At 35.6% G+C, this 19,008-nt stretch overlaps 1 long non-coding RNA gene across 1 annotated transcript in view; it reads left to right on the top strand.

Moving 5' to 3' along the window:
• Nucleotides 1-19,008, top strand: part of LOC124465495 — a 250,554-nt gene that overhangs the window by 119,118 nt on the left and 112,428 nt on the right. The window lies entirely within an intron of this gene.

Here is a 19,008-nt window from a genome sequence, read left to right as displayed (position 1 = left end):
TTATAACATGTTTCTGTGGGTGTTAGTATATGGTAAAGGTGCTTTGTGAAGCTCTGTAGCCCTTAGATTCAGTTTTTGAGACTTTCACTTTTTTATTGCTTTAAAGTGCTTTTCAGCTCCTGAATAGCGTTTTCAATGCATTTACAATGTTTGGCATGTAACTTCTGGCTGAATGGTTTTCTTGATGTTTTAACTGTTATAACATGTTTCTGTGGGTGTTATATATGGTAAAGGTGCTTTGTGAAGCTCTGTAGCCCTTAGATTCAGTTTTTGAGACTTTCATTTTTTTATTGCTTTAAAGTGCTTTTCAGCTCCTGAATAGCGTTTTCAATGCATTTACAATATTTGGCATATAACTTCTGGCTGAATGGTTTTATTGATGTTTTAACTGTTATAACATGTTTCTGTGGGTGTTAATACATGGTAAAGGTGCTTTGTGAAGCTCTGTAGCCCTTAGATTCAGTTTTTGAGACTTTCATTTTTTATTGCTTTAAAGTGCTTTTCAGCTCCTGAATAGCGTTTTCAATGCATTTACAATGTTTGGCATGTAACTTCTGGCTGAATGGTTTTCTTGATGTTTTAACTGTTATAACATGTTTCTGTGGGTGTTAATATATGGTAAAGGTGCTTTGTGAAGCTCTGTAGCCCTTAGATTCAGTTTTTGAGACTTTCACTTTTTTTATTGCTTTAAAGTGCTTTTCAGCTCCTGAATAGCGTTTTCAATGCATTTACAATATTTGGCATATAACTTCTGGCTGAATGGTTTTATTGATGTTTTAACTGTTATAACATGTTTCTGTGGGTGTTAATACATGGTAAAGGTGCTTTGTGAAGCTCTGTAGCCCTTAGATTCAGTTTTTGAGACTTTCATTTTTTTATTGCTTTAAAGTGCTTTTCAGCTCCTGAATAGCGTTTTCAATGCATTAACAATGTTTGGCATGTAACTTCTGGCTGAATGGTTTTCTTGATGTTTTAACTGTTATAACATGTTTCTGTGGGTGTTTATACATGGTAAAGGTGCTTGTCTGAAGCTGTGTAGCTCTTAGATTCAGTTTTTGAGACTTTCATTTTTTTATTGCTTTAAAGTGCTTTTCAATTCCTGAATAGCGATTTCAATGCATTTACAATGTTTGGCATGTCACTTCTGGCTGAATGGTTTTCTTGATGTTTTAACTGTTATAACACGTTTCTGTGGGTGTTTATACATGGTAACGGTGTTTTGTGAAGCTGTGTAGCCCTTAGATTCAGTTTTTGAGACTATCATTTTTTTTTGCTTTAAAGTGCTTTTCAGCTCCTGAATAGCGTTTTCAATGCATTTACAATATTTGGCATGTAACTTCTGGCTGAATGGTTTTCTTGATGTTCTAACTGTTATAACATGTTTCTGTGGGTGTTTATATATGGTAAAGGTGTTTTGTGAAGATGTTTAGCCATCAGATTCAGTTTTTGAGTCCTTCTTTTTTTTACTGCTTTAAAGTGCTTTTCAGCTCCTGAATAGCGTTTTCAATGCATTAAAAATGTTTGGCACGTCACTTCTGGCTGAATGGTTTTCTTGATGTTTTAACTGTTATAACACGTTTCTGTGGGTGTTTATACATGGTAACGGTGTTTTGTGAAGCTGTGTAGCCCTTAGATTCAGTTTTTGAGACTATCATTTTTTTATTGCTTTAAAGTGCTTTTCAGCTCCTGAATAGCGTTTTCAATGCATTTACAATATTTGGCATGTAACTTCTGGCTGAATGGTTTTCTTGATGTTCTAACTGTTATAACATGTTTCTGTGGGTGTTTATATATGGTAAAGGTGTTTTGTGAAGATGTTTAGCCATCAGATTCAGTTTTTGAGACTTTCTTTTTTTTACTGCTTTAAAGTGCTTTTCAGCTCCTGAATAGCGTTTTCAATGCATTTACAATGTTTGGCATGTAACTTCTGGCTGAATGGTTTTCTTGATGTTGTAATTGTTATAACACGTTTCTGTGGGTGCTTATACATGGTAAAGGTGTTTTGTGAATATGTTTAGCCATCAGATTCAGATTTTGAGACTTTCATTTTTTTATTGCTTTAAAGTGAATTTCAGCTCCTGAATAGCGTTTTCAATGCATTTACAATATTTGGCATGTAACTTCTGGCTGAATGGTTTTATTGATGTTGTAACTGTTATAACATGTTTCTGTGGGTGCTTATACATGGTAAAGGTGTTTTGTGAATATGTTTAGCCATCAGATTCAGTTTTTGAGACTTTCATTTTTTTATTGCTTTAAAGTGCATTTCATTTCCTGAATAGCGTTTTCAATGCATTTACAATATTTGTCATGTAACTTCTGGCTGAATGGTTTTCTTGATGTTGTAACTGTTATTACATGTTTCTGTGGGTGCTTATTTATGGTAAAGGTGTTTTGTGAAGATGTTTAGCCATCAGATTCAGTTTTTGAGACTCTCATTTTTTTATTGCTTTAAAGTGCTTTTCAGCTCCTGAATAGCGTTTTCAATGCATTTACAATGTTTGGCATGTAACTTCTGGCTGAATGGTTTTCTTGATGTTGTAACATTTATAACACGTTTCTGTGGGTGCTTATACATGGTAAAGGTGTTTTGTGAATATGTTTAGCCATCAGATTCAGTTTTTGAGACTTTCATTTTTTTATTGCTTTAAAGTGAATTTCAGCTCCTGAATAGCGTTTTCAATAAATTTACAATATTTGGCATGTAACTTCTGGCTGAATGGTTTTATTGATGTTGTAACTGTTATAACATGTTTCTGTGGGTGTTAATAAATGGTAAAGGTGTTTTGTGAAGCTGTGTAGCCCTTAGATTCAGTTTTTGAGACTATCATTTTTTTATTGCTTTAAAGTGCTTTTCAGCTCCTGAATAGCGTTTTCAATGCATTTACAATATTTGGCATGTAACTTCTGGCTGAATGGTTTTCTTGATGTTCTAACTGTTATAACATGTTTCTGTGGGTGCTTATACATGGTAAAGGTGTTTTGTGAATATGTTTAGCCATCAGATTCAGTTTTTGAGACTTTCATTTTTTTATTGCTTTAAAGTGCATTTCATTTCCTGAATAGCGTTTTCAATGCATTTACAATATTTGTCATGTAACTTCTGGCTGAATGGTTTTATTGATGTTGTAACTGTTATAACATGTTTCTGTGGGTGCTTATTTATGGTAAAGGTGTTTTGTGAAGATGTTTAGCCATCAGATTCAGTTTTTGAGACTCTCATTTTTTTATTGCTTTAAAGTGCATTTCAGCTCCTGAATAGCGTTTTCAATGCTTTTACAATGTTTGGCATGTAACTTCTGGCTGAATGGTTATCTTGATGTTTTAACTGTAATAACATGTTTCTGTGGGTGTTTATACATGGTAAAGGTGTTTTGTGAAGATGTTTAGCCATCAGATTAAGTTTAAGAGACTTTCATTTTTTTATTGCTTTAAAGTGCATTTCAGCTCCTGAATAGCGTTTTCAATGCATTTACAATATTTGGAATGTAACTTCTGGCTGAATGGTTTTATTGATGTTGTAACTGTTATAACATGTTTATGTGGGTGTTAATACATGGTAAAGGTGTTTTGTGAAGATGTTTAGCCATCAGATTCAGTTTAAGGGACTTTCATTTTTTTATTGCTTTAAAGTGCATTTCAGCTCCTGAATAGCGTTTTCAATGCATTTACAATATTTGGCATGTAACTTCTGGCTGAATGGTTTTCTTGATGTTGTAACTGTTATAACATGTTTCTGTGGGTGCTTATTTATGGTAAAGGTGTTTTGTGAAGATGTTTAGCCATCAGATTCCGTTTTTGAGACTCTCATTTTTTTATTGCTTTAAAGTGCATTTCAGCTCCTGAATAGCGTTTTCAATGCATTTACAATGTTTGGCATGTAACTTCTGGCTGAATGGTTTTATTGATGTTCTAACTGTTATAACATGTTTCTGTGGGTGTTTATATATGGTAAAGGTGTTTCGTGAAGATGTTAAGCCATCAGATTCAGTTTTTGAGACATTCTTTTTTTTACTGCTTTAAAGTGCTTTTCAGCTCCTGAATAGCGTTTTCAATGCATTTACAATATTTGGCATGTAACTTCTGGCTGAATGGTTTTATTGATGTTGTAACTGTTATAACATGTTTCTGTGGGTGTTAATAAATGGTAAAGGTGTTTTGTGAAGCTGTGTAGCCCTTAGATTCAGTTTTTGAGACTATCATTTTTTTATTGCTTTAAAGTGCTTTTCAGCTCCTGAATAGCGTTTTCAATGCATTAACAATGTTTGGCATGTCACTTCTGACTGAATGGTTTTCTTGATGTTCTAACTGTTATAACATGTTTCTGTGGGTGTTTATATATGGTAAAGGTGTTTCGTGAAGATGTTTAGCCATCAGATTCAGTTTAAGGGACTTTCATTTTTTTATTGCTTTAAAGTGCATTTCAGCTCCTGAATAGCGTTTTCAATGCATTTACAATATTTGGCATGTAACTTCTGGCTGAATGGTTTTCTTGATGTTGTAACTGTTATAACAAGTTTATGTGGGTGCTTATTTATGGTAAAGGTGTTTTGTGAAGATGTTTAGCCATCAGATTCCGTTTTTGAGACTCTCATTTTTTTATTGCTTTAAAGTGCATTTCAGCTCCTGAATAGCGTTTTCAATGCATTTACAATGTTTGGCATGTAACTTCTGGCTGAATGGTTTTATTGATGTTCTAACTGTTATAACATGTTTCCGTGGGTGTTTATATATGGTAAAGGTGTTTCGTGAAGATGTTAAGCCATCAGATTCAGTTTTTGAGACTTTCTTTTTTTTACTGCTTTAAAGTGCTTTTCAGCTCCTGAATAGCGTTTTCAATGCATTTACAATATTTGGCATGTAACTTCTGGCTGAATGGTTTTATTGATGTTGTAACTGTTATAACATGTTTCTGTGGGTGTTAATAAATGGTAAAGGTGTTTTGTGAAGCTGTGTAGCCCTTAGATTCAGTTTTTGAGACTATCATTTTTTTATTGCTTTAAAGTGCTTTTCAGCTCCTGAATAGCGTTTTCAATGCATTAACAATGTTTGGCATGTCACTTCTGACTGAATGGTTTTCTTGATGTTGTAACTGTTATAACATGTTTCTGTGGGTGCTTATTTATGGTAAAGGTGTTTTGTGAAGATGTTTAGCCATCAGATTCCGTTTTTGAGACTCTAATTTTTTTATTGCTTTAAAGTGCATTTCAGCTCCTGAATAGCGTTTTCAATGCATTTACAATGTTTGGCATGTAACTTCTGGCTGAATGGTTTTATTGATGTTCTAACTGTTATAACATGTTTCTGTGGGTGTTTATATATGGTAAAGGTGTTTCGTGAAGATGTTAAGCCATCAGATTCAGTTTTTGAGACTTTCTTTTTTTTACTGCTTTAAAGTGCTTTTCAGCTCCTGAATAGCGTTTTCAATGCATTTACAATATTTGGCATGTAACTTCTGGCTGAATGGTTTTATTGATGTTGTAACTGTTATAACATGTTTCTGTGGGTGTTAATAAATGGTAAAGGTGTTTTGTGAAGCTGTGTAGCCCTTAGATTCAGTTTTTGAGACTATCATTTTTTTATTGCTTTAAAGTGCTTTTCAGCTCCTGAATAGCGTTTTCAATGCATTAACAATGTTTGGCATGTCACTTCTGACTGAATGGTTTTCTTGATGTTCTAACTGTTATAACATGTTTCTGTGGGTGTTTATATATGGTAAAGGTGTTTCGTGAAGATGTTTAGCCATCAGATTCAGTTTAAGGGACTTTCATTTTTTTATTGCTTTAAAGTGCATTTCAGCTCCTGAATAGCGTTTTCAATGCATTTACAATATTTGGCATGTAACTTCTGGCTGAATGGTTTTCTTGATGTTGTAACTGTTATAACATGTTTCTGTGGGTGCTTATTTATGGTAAAGGTGTTTTGTGAAGATGTTTAGCCATCAGATTCCGTTTTTGAGACTCTCATTTTTTTATTGCTTTAAAGTGCATTTCAGCTCCTGAATAGCGTTTTCAATGCATTTACAATGTTTGGCATGTAACTTCTGGCTGAATGGTTTTATTGATGTTCTAACTGTTATAACATGTTTCTGTGGGTGTTTATATATGGTAAAGGTGTTTCGTGAAGATGTTAAGCCATCAGATTCAGTTTTTGAGACTTTCTTTTTTTTACTGCTTTAAAGTGCTTTTCAGCTCCTGAATAGCGTTTTCAATGCATTTACAATATTTGGCATGTAACTTCTGGCTGAATGGTTTTATTGATGTTGTAACTGTTATAACATGTTTCTGTGGGTGTTAATAAATGGTAAAGGTGTTTTGTGAAGCTGTGTAGCCCTTAGATTCAGTTTTTGAGACTATCATTTTTTTATTGCTTTAAAGTGCTTTTCAGCTCCTGAATAGCGTTTTCAATGCATTAACAATGTTTGGCATGTCACTTCTGACTGAATGGTTTTCTTGATGTTCTAACTGTTATAACATGTTTCTGTGGGTGTTATTATATGGTAAAGGTGTTTTGTGAAGATGTTTAGCCATCAGATTCAGTTTTTGAGACTTTCATTTTTTTATTGCTTTAAAGTGCATTTCAGCTCCTGAATAGCGTTTTCAATGCATTTACAATGTTTGGCATGTAACTTCTGGCTGAATGGTTTTATTGATGTTCTAACTGTTATAACATGTTTCTGTGGGTGTTTATATATGGTAAAGGTGTTTCGTGAAGATGTTAAGCCATCAGATTCAGTTTTTGAGACTTTCTTTTTTTTACTGCTTTAAAGTGCTTTTCAGCTCCTGAATAGCGTTTTCAATGCATTTACAATATTTGGCATGTAACTTCTGGCTGAATGGTTTTATTGATGTTGTAACTGTTATAACATGTTTCTGTGGGTGTTAATAAATGGTAAAGGTGTTTTGTGAAGCTGTGTAGCCCTTAGATTCAGTTTTTGAGACTATCATTTTTTTATTGCTTTAAAGTGCTTTTCAGCTCCTGAATAGCGTTTTCAATGCATTTACAATGTTTGGCATGTCACTTCTGACTGAATGGTTTTCTTGATGTTCTAACTGTTATAACATGTTTCTGTGGGTGTTTATATATGGTAAAGGTGTTTCGTGAAGATGTTTAGCCATCAGATTCAGTTTTTGGGACTTTCATTTTTTTATTGCTTTAAAGTGCATTTCAGCTCCTGAATAGCGTTTTCAATGCATTTACAATATTTGGCATGTAACTTCTGGCTGAATGGTTTTCTTGATGTTGTAACTGTTATAACATGTTTCTGTGGGTGCTTATTTATGGTAAAGGTGTTTTGTGAAGATGTTTAGCCATCAGATTCAGTTTTTGAGACTCTCATTTTTTTATTGCTTTAAAGTGCTTTTCAGCTCCTGAATAGCGTTTTCAATGCATTTACAATGTTTGGCATGTAACTTCTGGCTGAATGGTTTTATTGATGTTCTAACTGTTATAACATGTTTCTGTGGGTGTTTATACATGGTAAAGGTGTTTCGTGAAGATGTTAAGCCATCAGATTCAGTTTTTGAGACTTTCTTTTTTTTACTGCTTTAAAGTGCTTTTCAGCTCCTGAATAGCGTTTTCAATGCATTTACAATATTTGGCATGTAACTTCTGGCTGAATGGTTTTATTGATGTTGTAACTGTTATAACATGTTTCTGTGGGTGTTAATAAATGGTAAAGGTGTTTTGTGAAGCTGTGTAGCCCTTAGATTCAGTTTTTGAGACTATAATGTTTTTATTGCTTTAAAGTGCTTTTCAGCTCCTGAATAGCGTTTTCAATGCATTTACAATATTTGGCATGTAACTTCTGGCTGAATGGTTTCATTGATGTTCTAACTGTTATAACATGTTTCTGTGGGTGTTTATACATGGTGAAAGTGTTGTCTGAAGCTGTGTAGCCCTTAGATTCAGTTTTTGAGACTTTCTTTTTTTCACTGCTTTAAAGTGCATTTCAGCTCCTGAATAGCGTTTTCAATGCTTTTACAATGTTTGGCATGTAACTTCTGGCTGAATGGTTTTATTGATGTTCTAACTGTTATAACATGTTTCTGTGGGTGTTTATATATGGTAAAGGTGTTTCGTGAAGATGTTAAGCCATCAGATTCAGTTTTTGAGACTTTCTTTTTTTCACTGCTTTAAAGTGCTTTTCAGCTCCTGAATAGCGTTTTCAATGCATTTACAATGTTTGGCATGTAACTTCTGGCTGAATGGTTTTCTTGATGTTGTAACTGTTATAACATGTTTCTGTGGGTGTTAATACATGGTAAAGGTGTTTTGTGAAGATGTTAAGCCATCAGATTCAGTTTTTGAGACTTTCATTTTTTTATTGCTTTAAAGTTCTTTTCAATTCCTAAATAGCGTTTTCAATGCATTTACAATGTTTGGCATGTCACTTCTGGCTGAATGTTTCTATGTTTTAACTGTTATAACACGTTTCTGTGGGTGTTTATACATGGTAACGGTGTTGTCTGAAGCTGTGTAGCCCTTAGATTCCTGTTTTTGAGACTATCATTTTTTTACTGCTTTAAAGTGCATTTCAGCTCCTGAATAGCGTTTTCAATGCATTTACAATATTTGGCATGTAACTTCTGGCTGAATGGTTTTATTGATGTTGTAACTGTTATAACATGTTTCTGTGGGTGTTAATAAATGGTAAAGGTGTTTTGTGAAGCTGTGTAGCCCTTAGATTCAGTTTTTGAGACTATCATTTTTTTATTGCTTTAAAGTGCTTTTCAGCTCCTGAATAGCTATTTCAATGCATTAACAATGTTTGGCATGTAACTTCTGGCTGAATGGTTTTCTTGATGTTTTAACTGTTATAACACGTTTCTGTGGGTGTTTATACATGGTAAAGGTGTTGTCTGAAGCTGTGTAGCCCTTAGAGTCAGTTTTTGAGACTTTCATTTTTTTATTGCTTTAAAGTGCTTTTCAATTCCTGAATAGCGATTTCAATGCATTTACAATGTTTGGCATGTCACTTCTGACTGAATGGTTTTCTTGATGTTTTAACTGTTATAACACGTTTCTGTGGGTGTTTATACATGGTAACGGTGTTTTGTGAAGCTGTGTAGCCCTTAGATTCAGTTTTTGAGACTATCATTTTTTTATTGCTTTAAAGTGCTTTTCAGCTCCTGAATAGCGTTTTCAATGCATTTACAATATTTGGCATGTCACTTCTGGCTGAATGGTTTTCTTGATGTTCTAACTGTTATAACATGTTTCTGTGGGTGTTTATATATGGTAAAGGTGTTTTGTGAAGATGTTAAGCCATCAGATTCAGTTTTTGAGACTTTCTTTTTTTCACTGCTTTAAAGTGCTTTTCAGCTCCTGAATAGCGTTTTCAATGCATTTACAATGTTTGGCATGTAACTTCTGGCTGAATGGTTTTCTTGATGTTGTAACTGTTATAACATGTTTCTGTGGGTGTTAATACATGGTAAAGGTGTTTTGTGAAGATGTTAAGCCATCAGATTCAGTTTTTGAGACTTTCATTTTTTTATTGCTTTAAAGTTATTTTCAATTCCTAAATAGCGTTTTCAATGCATTTACAATGTTTGGCATGTCACTTCTGGCTGAATGTTTCTATGTTTTAACTGTTATAACACGTTTCTGTGGGTGTTTATACATGGTAACGGTGTTGTCTGAAGCTGTGTAGCCCTTAGATTCCTGTTTTTGAGACTATCATTTTTTTACTGCTTTAAAGTGCATTTCAGCTCCTGAATAGCGTTTTCAATGCATTTACAATATTTGGCATGTAACTTCTGGCTGAATGGTTTTATTGATGTTGTAACTGTTATAACATGTTTCTGTGGGTGTTTATATATGGTAAAGGTGTTTTGTGAAGATGTTTAGCCATCAGATTCAGTTTTTGAGACCTTCTTTTTTTTACTGCTTTAAAGTGCTTTTCAGCTCCTGAATAGCGTTTTCAATGCATTAACAATGTTTGGCATGTAACTTCTGGCTGAATGGTTTTCTTGATGTTTTAACTGTTATAACATGTTTCTGTGGGTGTTTATACATGGTGAAGGTTTTGTCTGAAGCTGTATAGCCCTTAGATTCAGTTTTTGAGACTTTCATTTTTTTATTGCTTTAAAGTGCTTTTCAATTCCTGAATAGCGTTTTCAATGCATTTACAATGTTTGGCATGTCACTTCTGGCTGAATGGTTTTCTTGATGTTTTAACTGTTATAACACGTTTCTGTGGGTGTTTATATATGGTAACGGTGTTTTGTGAAGCTGTGTAGCCCTTAGATTCAGTTTTTGAGACTATCATTTTTTTATTGCTTTAAAGTGCTTTTCAGCTCCTGAATAGCGTTTTCAATGCATTTACAATATTTGGCATGTAACTTCTGGCTGAATGGTTTTCTTGATGTTCTAACTGTTATAACATGTTTCTGTGGGTGTTTATATATGGTAAAGGTGTTTTGTGAAGATGTTTAGCCATCAGATTCAGTTTTTGAGACTTTCTTTTTTTTACTGCTTTAAAGTGCTTTTCAGCTCCTGAATAGCGTTTTCAATGCATTTACAATATTTGGCATGTAACTTCTGGCTGAATGGTTTTATTGATGTTCTAACTGTTATAACATGTTTCTGTGGGTGTTTATATATGGTAAAGGTGTTTCGTGAAGATGTTAAGCCATCAGATTCAGTTTTTGAGACTTTCTTTTTTTACTGCTTTAAAGTGCTTTTCAGCTCCTGAATAGCATTTTCAATGCATTTACAATGTTTGGCATGTAACTTCTGGCTGAATGGTTTTCTTGATGTTGTAACTGTTATAACATGTTTCTGTGGGTGTTTATACATGGTAAAGGTGTTTTGTGAAGATGTTCAGCCATCAGATTCAATTTTTGAAACTTTCTTTTTTTATTGCTTTAAAGTGCTTTTCAGCTCCTGAATAGCGTTTTCAATGCATTCCCAGATAGCAAACTTCATTGAAACTACTTTGAATCAACATTCCGCTGTCAACACTAATTTCATTGAACCAATGTCAGACTCTGATGTTGATTCATCATCATTTTGAACCCTTATTTAATATTAATTTTAATGCTGATGAATGTTATCTGTGTAATCAAGTCTGCAGTCAAACTTTCCAACGTTCCAACCCATTACAGTTACGACCGTTACTTACGTTAATTTGTTAAAGATTTGCCACAGCAACTAAGAAAAGTAGCCTGCTACATTGATATATCTAAACACTATCTCAAACTAACGTGTAGCTTATCATAAATGTATTGTGCATTTCTCTATTGAAAGTGGCTGGGCTGTCGATCACGCCGGTAGACTAGCCTAGCTCTACGTTAGCACAGTCTAGCTCTACCAAATTGAGAAAATGACGATTCCCGACGTAACCATTGGATTTTTAAGCCGGAATGTTTTGAGCTTGGTATGTAGGCTATCTACCTATTAAAGTACAATGTTTTGTCATAACGGGGTTTTTTATATCCACATTTCTGACGAGGGACTAGAAATAGCTCTAGCCATTAGCACTAGCTAGCTACAGTACCAGTACAGAGTTGGTAAATTGTCTATACACATTCAGAAATACAATATTGATGGAAACTTGACTATGACAGAATTTATTATAGACAATGTAAATAAGCGATAAACGTCAGCAAATATTACATTTGCTACAATTTCACATTAGATCAATATTCTGCGTACCTGATGTGGATCCACAAATGAGAAGAACAAGTTCATCTGACATTGATTTACCAAACGATGGTGTCCCGGTCAACTATAACTCAATGGCTTTTAGATCATATTTCCCGGTCAACTATAACTCAATGGCTTTTAGATCATATTTCCCTGTCAACTATAACTCAATGACCTTTCGATCATATTTCCCGGTCAACTATAATTCAATGACTTTTCAATCATTGTTCCCGGTCAACTAGCTCTATAATCATGTTTTCATTTATCAGTCAACTATAATTCAATGACTTTTTAACAATGTTGCTGTTTACCCGGTCAAATACAAATCAATGTTTAATCAATTAATCAGGACAACTATAAATCAATGTTGTTCCAATGTACCCAGTTTTTGCACCCGATACAGAATGAATCAGTCGATTTAATCGCAGAAAATCTAAAATAAATCACCCATTTGAATCAAGTAGTAGGGCACCTCTGTCCTACCAGTAATTTGGAAGGTTGGAATTACTCGATTTGTCCAATGAGCCACCCTGGACCTTAAACAAGCAGAAGGGCAGTAGATTACAATCGCCCGTTTCATATAGTGATGCCAGTCACGAAAAATAATCTAATATTTTGTGACACGTTCACGAAATTAGCACTTTTTTCGTGACTATGCCACGTTTTTTCAACCAGTGCATTTCAATGGAGAGAATATTTTGTGACCTCCCTACGTTTTAATTAGCTTACCCAATTCATTTCAATGGAGCAACAATGGTAAAATGTTTTTGTGTTCATTTAAGGTTTTGTTCCAATTTTTAAGCGATAAAAAACAAGTTCATAATATAACTTGCCGTGTTCTTTTTTAAGAGGTAGGCTATAGAATATTTATTCGAATAATACCCTAACCTATTAAAGCCTACTACTTAACCACTGATCCGTGCTTTTACGTATCCTTTACCACCCGTATTCAACCGATCTTCCTATTTATAACCAAGAAAGGACTTAAGCAATAACCGAGGAAATATAGAAGCTGTCATGTCATTCATTATGGAACAAGACCTGGACAACGAGAGCGCGCGACCTGGCTGGATGCCCTGGCTTCTATCTACCACGCTATTTTAACTTTCAGTGCAACTTTATCCCTTTCCTGGTAAGTAGCATAATCAACCTGCTCGATTTTTCATGTGCAGTGTACGTTGTGATGAAGTTACTAGCCATAATTCCTGTTTTTGCAACAAAACATAGAAGCCCAACTGTATTGCAATTTTTTTTGCATATTCATACATATAGTAACATTAAAGATTAGGAGGCATATTGAGGAATAATGTGGTCCCGGTTCTTGGGTCTTTATACCATAGGGCCTATATATCTATGCTTGGGACACCACCGGATAGAAAATCAGGAAATGACGTTCTCGAATTAGGAGAGTTTGTGTAACTTTGTGTCTTTATCAGGAAATGACGTCCCGAAATGAAGAGATTTTGTGTAACTTCTGCCCTTTAAATCGATTGTCAAGAGCGTTTCCATGGCATTCAGAAATATACAACCGCGCAAATTGCAATGTATATCTGAAATGCATTCCATGAGCCGGCATTTAAAAAAACTGGTATTTAAAGTAGCAAGCTCTGTCAAAATACATTTATTTTATTACTAAAATGTGGTCGTTTTTGAACGGTCATTTCAGAAGTTGTTTGCATGGCAAATTTGTTTGCGAGTTTTTAATTAATGACTGATACTGTAAGGCTGCCAGAGTTCTCCTTGATGCTAGCTAGAGGCTAACATTGTTAGTTAATGGGTTAGTGGGGTGGTTCAGTTACATGTAGAAACATCTATCTGTATTACATACTTAGACATATCCAATGTTTATCAGTGTTTATTATGACTAGACAGACCATCTTCAAATCTCAAAGCAAAACAGCTATTTATCAACTTGCCTTTCAGGTCCACAACCCTAGCCCTACCTCCTGCTCTGCATCCAGCGCTGGGCCCAACCTCCTGCTCTGCATCCAGCGCTGGTCCCAGCCTCCTACCACTAACTCCTTCCCAGAATCTAGGAGGTAAACTAATAAACTATATATTATATAACATACATATAATATAGTATACATTATATATAACTACAATTAATATATAATGACACTAACACTTTGCTGGGACTGCATTCACATAATGGTCTTGTTTTTAATTTAATTTATCCCAATGTTAAATAATTCACCATAATAATACTCTATGCACAAATACACTTACAAATGATACTGTTGTTCCCATTGCCCCACAGACTGTGTTGGTGTAACCTAAAGTAAACACCCTCTACCCATCCACCATTACAGATGTAGAAGCCCAGCAATCCTGGCAAGTTGGGCAAGGTCACCCAGGACCATCAGGAGGCGCATGCATCCCAGTGCAACAAGACTCTCACCTCTGCACATGCTCACTTCAAAAAGAGCAACAAAAAGCAGAGTTTATGTGTGTGTGTGGGTGTGTGTGTGTGTTTGTGTGTGTGTGTGTGTGTGTGAGAAAGAGAGAGAGAGTGAGAGCAAGTATGGTCGGGTTGTGATTAGAAGAGAAAGTCTGTATATGAAATAGTGCATTTGCATTTGTTTTGATTATCTGTGTATGTGTGTTTGTGTTGAGGACAGGGAGGGAGAGAGGGCAGCAGACGCCCCTTTAGAGCATCCTCTGGAAGACAAGCCCTGGATGCCAGCAGCCAGACAGTCAGAGAGAAGCACAGATGACAAGGACAAAACCAACAACACCTAAAGCGAGTCCTCCGAAGCGAATGGACAGACCCTTCATCGGGACAGACCCATGAATAGACACCAACAATAATTGTATTGAATAACTAATGATACATAGTTGAATAATAATTTGATTAAATAAAAAAGGTTTATTAATATGTTGATACTACAGAGCTGTTGATTTAGGTCCCCTCAGCTACTTTTTCTCCACAGCTCCACCCTCACCCTCACCTCCACCACCTAACCATCACCCTTTTATTTGTGTTATTTGGAATACATTTGAAAAGTAAAGATTAATTATTATCAACTTTAAATAGTCATTCATTTCCATTCAGTATTCCTCTTTTGTTTTGGCAAGAAATTTACGTATATAATATATAATTTATGTAGGTAAGGGCCTATTAGAAACACAAAATATTTTTTTACCATGATGGGGATCCATTAGTCATTGAAGGTTCACTGTATTTAATAGTAGGCTACTCCAACAAGTTTTAAAAGTAATTTCATGTTTAATAACTTTATATCATCTGCGCTACAACCAAAGTGAACAAACCAAACTACAAATATGGTGCCTATTATCGTTAAAAAACTTGTTGGCAGCGATTTGAGAAATGTAGTTTTCTTTATAAGCTCGTTATTTTAAACATCTTTGTCAACAATAAAAAATATACATACAAGCCACAAATGATCAATACTCAACAAGTCAACAATGAACTGTCTTTATATGTAACCTTCACCTAGCATTATTTCACATCATCTTCAAAAGTGGTTCCGACATTATGTGAAGAGTATCAATATTGGTCTAAATACAAAATCCCAGACAGGGAGTTGTATTTAGTCCCAGGTTGAATCCTCAACAACAGTAGTAAGTAAAAAAATATATATAATCAAGGAATTTAGCCACTATACACACAAAATCTAATTCTATCCATTTGACCTTTTCATGCCTCTGTGAAATGTGCGCCCGACACAAGGTCTAGTCCAGCAGGGTGAAAATTAAAATGTTGTCATGCGACTACACCAAATACATCATTGGAAAGGTCTTGATCGGGAGCGTAAAATATTGCCAGGCTGAAGGTTCTACTTGGTTCCTGGTGTGAAATATGGACATCTGAACTTGGACTTTTGGTCCAAAATCTGGGATTCTAGGTGGCTCTGTTGACCCCTGTTGGTACTAGGGTTATGATATTGAAAGATTGTGTTTAACTAACCCCAATTATTCACTGTAAAAAGTCATGACTATGTACCATAAAGGGAACTCAAAACCCTAACACTAATTTTGTACCAAAACTGCATGTCTGACTGCAACCCTGTATTTGTATTGTACATGTGTTTAAAATGTGGCCCCATGTTGAATCCTTAACAACAATAGTAAGTAACAAAATATATATCATTAAGGAATTTAGCCACTATATACACTAAATCTAATTTTATGTAATAGGTAAGTAGGTAATAATTCAATAGGAGCCTGCAAAGAGCTGAAGGTAAATATGAGCGTCTGCTAAATGACTAAAAACAGAATACAGAGTTACAGACCCTCACGACTAAAGCTGTTCATGATCTTCAACTCCCCAGAAGTGACAATCGTGAGAATGGGAATTTCAACAGTACTGACTAGCTCGGCTTGTTTCACAATAACTTTTGCTCCTGTCAGAATAGTCATGGTGGTATAAGCTACTGTAATGACACGTTATACCAGGCAAGGAGTGTACTGTCCATTCATTTAGACTGGAAAAAGTAAATTGTAATGTATAATGCTTATACCTGTGTTGTATTGAAGTGTTTTGTCACTGTGATCTTGCACTTAGTTAAAAAAGATCTTAAAAGGGCTGGGACCAGCGCTGGATGCAGAGCAGGAGGTAGGGCTAGGAGGCTGGGACCAGCGCTGGATGCAGAGCAGGAGGTAGGGCTAGGGTTGTGGACCTGAAAGGCAGGTTGATAAATAGCTGTTTTGCTTTGAGATTTGAAGATGGTCTGTTTATTGTGTCACCCTTTACAGTGTAAAGGGTGACACAATAAAGGTAACGCTTTTGTCTACACTGCGCTGTCTTGGTCTTGCAACTAGCATCTTGGATTTCATAATGGTTGGGTGTGATGCATGGGGATGTATTGCATGCTCCAAATAGGGAGTCGTGATGTAGGCTACAGCTTCCCAGCTGATAGTGAGAGGAGAAAGAGGTGGTTTGCTAAAGTCAACAGGAGCAAACTGAATATAACTCAATAACAACCACAATTAAATGCATAGTAATGACAAAAATACTGTGGTTTAAATAAAAGACAGCCCACTCCATCACATTTTCCCTCATCTAGCTTTCTCTCATCCAGTGTTCTCCCATCCAGCGCTCCTTCCACTAGTGGTCTCCCATCCAGCGCTCCTTCGTCCAGTGGTCTGACATCCACCTCCAAGGCACTGGGCCTCCTTTTCAGCTCACATCAAACTCAGTAGCAATGCCAGACTGCAAGGGCCATAGACACACACACACACACACACACACACACACACATAAACAGACAGTAAGCTGTAATGATAATCACATGATGGACTGAATGTTACAATGGTCTTTAACTCATAGTTTGCCTAGTAAACATTCACTTTATGAATAGATTAACCATGTTGTACTCTGGTGTTTGATGGTTCCTTGACACGGTATAATATCATCCAATTTCTTACTGTACCAACTCCCAGACTTTGGTGCAAATAAGCGACCACAGTTATGGATTAATAATTAAATACAGCTTTCCTCTCACACAAACTTGTTTGTAGGCATTAGTTTCTAAATAAATATAAATAGTGCACTAAATTAGCTAGCTACACTTAACATTACATAAACAGGTCATCACTCACTTTGTAGCACATTGTTTTTGCTACGTTCTGGCTTCTACATTTCTAGCTAGCATCACAAATCTCAGCACTTTAAGATACTGAAATGTTAAATGTACTAGATGCCAGAAAATGGGCCAAGACCTTACACATTCTTACCTTGGCACAGCTCCATCATACAGTACAGTACAACTGTTTCTCAACGACGATGCTGCTGTGTTTGAAACTGATGCTACCTCGCTCTAGTTCTAACTAGCCTACTGTACAGTACCATGAACGTAAAGGCAATCAATGGACGCAACTCTTTCTCTTCATGACTCTGCATGCAGCTAAATGGTACAAATTGGTATCCAGAGCCTCAACGCGAAAAAGTAACACTTTTTTAGCAAGGTTAGCTAGCCAAAACTCTCAAATCTCTGGCTAAGGTAGTCATAGCAACCCCAGGCATGGAAAGTCCATCTTCGCACTCTGATACCAATCAACCAATGGGGTTAACGTGACAGCGTGACATACATTGATTGACAGCTTACCTCATTAGCTTAAGGACAAGGAAATACAGAAATAAATGTACACAGAAATAAATAAATACGTAAATAAATGCAAAGCCATAGAAAAAGAGAGTTGCGACACTTCCATAGACTCCCATTGTTATCGAGGAATGCGGAAGTAAAGCGTGTCCCACGCGACCTATAGTTCCAAACATTGTATTTTCCACCGTTGAACCCCATTCATTTTCAGTGTCTCCGAAGTAAGTTAGCTGGTAAATTGATGAAAATTATGCATTTTTTCATATTTCAACCACCACATATCATTTGTTATGAGTAGTGTTTCATATGGCCAACTTAAGATAAAACTTTTCGTAAGATAATTAAGCAATAAGCCCCAAGAGGCCGTGGTTTACGCTGATTTTAGAACAGGTAAGGGGAGTTGTTAGGCACGACGCGAAGCGGAGTGCCGATAAACCCCTTACCTGTTCTAAAATCAGCGTAAATCACGGACTTGCGGGGCTTATTGCTTTTCTAAAACTGTTACTACAAATATTTGATATGGTTTCATCAATAAAAACAATTAGAAACAAATTAGTTTAATAATAAACCGTCATTCTTCCGCTACTACAAAGTATAGTTCCTACATAAATTGTTGCCACGCAACAGCCAGACGGACTTCTTTGCCGTCTTTTTCAATTTGAAATATTCGATGCGCAGTAACATGGAATGTTAAAGAATGTTATGAGGACAACCTGTGAGGTTATGCTGGATTTTACAACGGCATGGAATGCGATATAGCCAATCACAATCAAGGATGTGAACAACCAGTTTTAGAATAGCTTGTTAGATTCTAAATGCAGTTAGAGTTAGACTGTATGTCTATTATCTTACGTATAGCTAAGCAACACTTTTACTGTAGCTAGCTAAAGAGCGTTTGTATCAGAACCGGAAGTCCGTTGGTTTATAGTCTGTCAAATTAGTTTTAGTTATTGGTGTTCGTTGGCGTACAAAGTTTGTCTTCTCTTATTTGCCTATAGAGCTAGCAACAACGAATGGCAGATTATGGGGTCCGAAGCAAGTGAGCTGGTAAATTGATGAAAATCCTGTATTTTTCATATTTCCACCACCACATATCAATTGTTATTAGTAGTATTTCATATAGCCAGCTGTAGAGAAAATGTATCGTAAGATTATAGCTTGTTAGATTCTAAATGCAGTTTGCGCTAGACTATGGGTCTAGTATCTAGAGCTAAGCAACACTTTTACTGTACCTAGCTAGAGAGCATGTGTATCATAACCAGAATATCATTGGTTTATAGTCTGTCAA

Source organism: Hypomesus transpacificus, unplaced genomic scaffold, assembly GCF_021917145.1.
Source record: "Hypomesus transpacificus isolate Combined female unplaced genomic scaffold, fHypTra1 scaffold_52, whole genome shotgun sequence".
In the NCBI taxonomy this organism is placed as follows: Eukaryota; Metazoa; Chordata; class Actinopteri; order Osmeriformes; family Osmeridae; genus Hypomesus; species Hypomesus transpacificus.
Note: the sequence above shows the minus strand (reverse complement) of the source record. Positions and strands in the feature narration are given on the sequence as shown.